We start from the raw sequence: 4,763 nt of genomic DNA, 5'->3' as shown, positions 1-4,763 counted from the left end.
CTTGTAAAGGCACCATGTTTAGCATATCCCATAAAGGGTAGGGATTTCTTTATAGAAATAGGGTTCTCTGAACATTGTATGTCAGCAGTGTTATCACAAAAACATGATGTGAATCACAAAACCATTGCATATGCAAGTAAAGGATTTTCCCAAGTTGAAATGAAATTCAATGAATGTGAAAAGGCCCTATTAACCACTGTGTGGGCGCTACAACATTTCCGCCCTATTGTTCAGGGAGAAAAGGTGATTATTGAAACAAATCATCAACCTTTGCAGTTTTTAGAGAGTAAAAGAATTAGGTCAGGTAATCTAGCGCAGTCCAGAATCACTTCATGGACGCTGGCATTACAAGGTTTTCCTGTAGACGTGAGATATGGACAAAATAAAAAGAGCCCGATTGCTCAAGGGTTAGCTGACTTACATGACTGTGCAGCTGAACAAGTATCAAACGAAATGGAAGTGGAACCTAGTTTGCAGGAATTTGAACAATCACCACACAAAGCTTTTGATGAAAAAACATGCAAGGATCTTCCAACTGTAATTTGTGGATGGTTGTACTTTTCACGTTGAAAATGACAGTAATAAACAATTAGTGTCAGGAATAGGGAATGTCTGGTTGAAATGTGAAGGTGTCCCCAGTGTAGGGATGAGGATTGGAGCTAGAAGCAGTCAAGTGGCGGAATTGGCGGCCATTTATAAAGCAATTGCTACTGCAGTTGATAATAAATTCAGTGAAATTGTCCTGGTGACTGATTCTGACTATGCACGAAATAGCTTTGTGGAGTATTTACCTGGCTGGAAAGCGAGAGGCATGGTTACATACAACAAAAAGCCACTTAAACATGGAAAAATGATACAAGCCATAGACGAATTGGTGTCAGAAAATGATTTGACAATATACTGGAGAAAAATTTGTGGGCATTTAAAAACACCCGGCGAGGATAAGAAGGGAAATGATAAGGCAGACCACCTGGCTAAAATTGGGGCTGTGATGGGAGAATTGCTACCTATAGATGATTTACTGGGTGAAATACAAATTGATGCATTAACACGTTCTAAAGCACCAAAGGAGGTAGATCAACCAGTGGTACAGTGGGGTCATGATATGCCAGACCAAGATTTGATTGAGGCACAAAAGAATGATCGAAATTTGGGAATCTATTATAACCATTCGATAGATCCTGAACAAAACCCTTTAACAGAAAATGATTGTATGGGAAAAGAAGAGTTGAGGGTGCTATTAAAGAATAAAAAACGAGTTAGACTGCAGGATGGACTCATGATTAGAGAGTCCATAACAGGACAAATACAGTGGGTGGTACCCCTTTCATTCAGAGGGCTAATGCTACAACATGCACATGATGCAATAACTGCAGGCCACAGAGGTTCACAAAAAACATTGGAAATACTAAAATATTATGCTTACTGGCCACATATATCCCAAAATGTGGAATTATATACTAGAGGATGTCTAGTATGCGCCCAATTTAAACCTGCTTCACCAATGCATAGAGCCCCATTGATGAAGAGAGGCCTAACTCTTCCATGGTCAGATTTGCAAATAGACTATTTAGGCCCTTTAAAAAGGCCGAGCAGAGGAAACCGTGACATTTTAAGTGTGATATGTTTGATGTTGAAATGGATTGAATGTATTCCTGCATCAGATTGTAGTGCGCAAACAGCAGCCACATTGCTGGTGAACCATGTGTTCTCAAGGTTTGGGTTGCCACAAAGAATTGAGTCAGACAGAGGAAGTCATTTCACAAGTACTCTAATGAGTAAGGTATGGCAAATACTGTGTGTGAAAAGGAAACTACATATCGCATATCGGGCAGCCTCTTCAGGTGGAGTTGAACGGAGCAATAGGTCTGTTGTGGACATATTAAAGAAATTTGTGGCAGAAGCAGGTTCCAGCTGGGATTTACGTTTACCGTTGGTTTTGATGGCAATCAGATCAACTCCTGCCAAAGCAACAGGTATTAGTCCACATGAGGTATTAACAGGTAGGAAAATGGTGTTACCACAACACCTACTATACAGAAAACATGAGCAGACACTTGTGAGTGCATCCACGGTTCATGAGTACATTGATGAATTGAGGAAGCATTTGCAACATGCATTTGCTTTTGTGCAGAGAAATCTAGAAAGAGCTGCTGACAGTGCAAAGTCATACCACGATAAAAGAACATCAGTGAGAGAATACAGTGTAGGGGATCAGGTGTATAAGTGTCATTTTCGAAAAAGTAAACAAAAAAATTCTAAATTTCTAGCAGCCTGGCAGGGGCCATTTCGAATTATAGATAAGGTTTCTCCTGTAGTTTATAAAATTTTTAAGACTGAAGGTGAAACAACAATAGAGCAATTTGTGCACGTAAATCAGATAAAGCCATGCCATCCCAGACACGAGATCAGGCAGCTTAGCATATAGAAACAGATAAAGTCCCTTGAACGTAAAAAGGTGGAGTGACTATGTCTAGCCAGGAGGCAGTGACAGAGAAGTTAAAAAAAGATGGTTGAAATGGTACATAAACGCTGTAATATATGTAAATATATATAAAATATAAATAATATAAAAAGTAAATAAATAAAAAAAATAATGGAAGCTCATGGAGTCGGTGTGCAGAATGAAAATGCAATAAATATTGAATGTTGTTTTATGTATGCTTGTTCTCTATAACCTGTGCTTAATTTCAGAAGGCGAAGAAAAAAAGGCGAAGTGTTGTACAAAGCATGTTTTATTTTTGGCAAAAGGGTGAAGTTAGTATTGTGCTATATACTTAATCTGTGTCTTTTCTATTTGATTTAGAATATTAACATATTTGTACCGGAGGTCATGGGAGACGGTGGAGTCCTGGAGCCCACGTGGACGGATTCCGGAAAAGCCCCGAAGGGGGGGAGAAGACCAAGGCTGTGAAGCGATCAGCATTGACGATGACACCAACAATATGGTTAATGATGATGATATTTGGAGGGATCTTAAATAATTCAGAAGCACAGGTTGTCATTGAACCTGGACCGGCATCTGGTATCGCGGTAGAAGAGGCACCAGGATTCATCATGAGTGATAGAAGGACGATTTTCCAAAATATCTACATACCATTGAATCCGGGGATTTTGATTGAAAAACATTTGAACAATACCGGAATTAAGATTGAACAGACTAAAGAGTGGCTAGAAATAAGAAAAGAGGACTCTAAGCAGTCAATAAGGGATATATTGATGCAATTGGAGAAAACATTTGTGAATCCAGCAGACATTAAGAAGAGGAGAGGAAAGGGAGGAGCCGTGATGCTGGCAATCTCATTGGTAATGTCTATAATTGGAGCCATAGTAGGTACCACGATATCAACAGCCAATGCCATTTCAGTAGGGACACTAAGCACTAAAGCACAACAACTGAGTGTTGACCGAGAAATAATACAAAAAACATTAGATGGAATCGGTAGGGGATTGGATGAACAAGTAAGTTTCATAAATGAAACTGCGATCATATTGAATAAACAGGCGGATGTGATACAACGAGCAACTAAGTTAATTATTAAGCATGACAAAACACGTTCAAAGTTCAAGCTGCAATTTCACAATTTATTCAAGGACGTATACCATTGTATTTTGTTTCACAGGATATTATTCATCAAATGATAGAAAGGTTGACCAGGAGGGAGATTGATGTGCTACAAGTAAAAATTGCATTTGAAATGGGTAATGCAATGCCATTATATGTGGACTTGGAGAGGCTGGAGATGGGGTTTTTACTATGCATCCCATATGTGGCTCCTGAACTTATTTATCAGACCAAGTGGGTACACAATGTGGGATTTTGGCAAGAGGACAAATTTATTAATATTAAGACTCCAGAAGTAGTGGCATTTCAATCGTGGGAACCTGAAGTTTACTTAATACCAAACTTGGAAACGTGTGTCAAATTTAAAGAACAAAACTGTATGTGCCCGGGTAAACCGTTTGTTCCTGATGCCACAGACGCTATTTGTGGTTTGAGATCTGACCCAAGTTTATCAGAAGGATGTGAAGTGATCATTAGCAATATGGCGAGTGAAGAATTGGCACAGGCTAAGATTGTGAGAGGTAAATGGTTAGTCAGCACCTATTTAAAGAACATGACAATAATACATTTGAATCATGGAACATATGTGGTTAAACAGGTGAAATATAATGTTTTTACTTGCAGGTTCCGAAGGAGTCAATTGTGTCAATTGGAGGGTTAACATTGTTTTATGTAAAAAAAAGATATTTGGGAAAGCCAAGTAGAAAACATCGATTTTTTTCAAAGGGACACATTTCCAATAGATCCGGATGTGGAGTTTTTATTGAATCACAAAGTAAAACATGTAATGAGAATGAATTTAAAAAAAAAAACAATATTACAGTTAGTAACCTGGGTATAATAGAAGTGGAAAGATTTAATTGGGGAACCTGGGGAGAACGCTCTATAGAAGGTTTGGCTGTCCTGGTGCTAATGGTGGGTGGATGATTGATTGTACTATCAGTAAAAATGAAAATGTTGCTAATTTTAGTAGCTACGTCAGGAATAGAAAGATATCCCAATACACATACATTTTGAAAAGAAGAAAAGAAGCAGGTTATTTTTTTTTAAATTGGCTTGGATTGTAGCCAAGTTCTAATAAAAAAGGAGGGTATATTTAGGATTGTTTAGCGTGTTTTGGGAGCACAGAGCGCAGCACCACTGCACAGGATCAATGTATAGCATGCTTTTTGAAGTGCAGCGCCGCCACTGCATGGGT

Source organism: Ambystoma mexicanum, chromosome 1q (assembly GCF_040938575.1).
Source record: "Ambystoma mexicanum isolate Mex_15411 chromosome 1q, UKY_AmexF1_1, whole genome shotgun sequence".
Taxonomy (NCBI): domain Eukaryota; kingdom Metazoa; phylum Chordata; class Amphibia; order Caudata; family Ambystomatidae; genus Ambystoma; species Ambystoma mexicanum.
The sequence above is the reverse complement of the archived record's forward strand: the minus strand, read 5'-3'. Positions refer to the sequence as shown.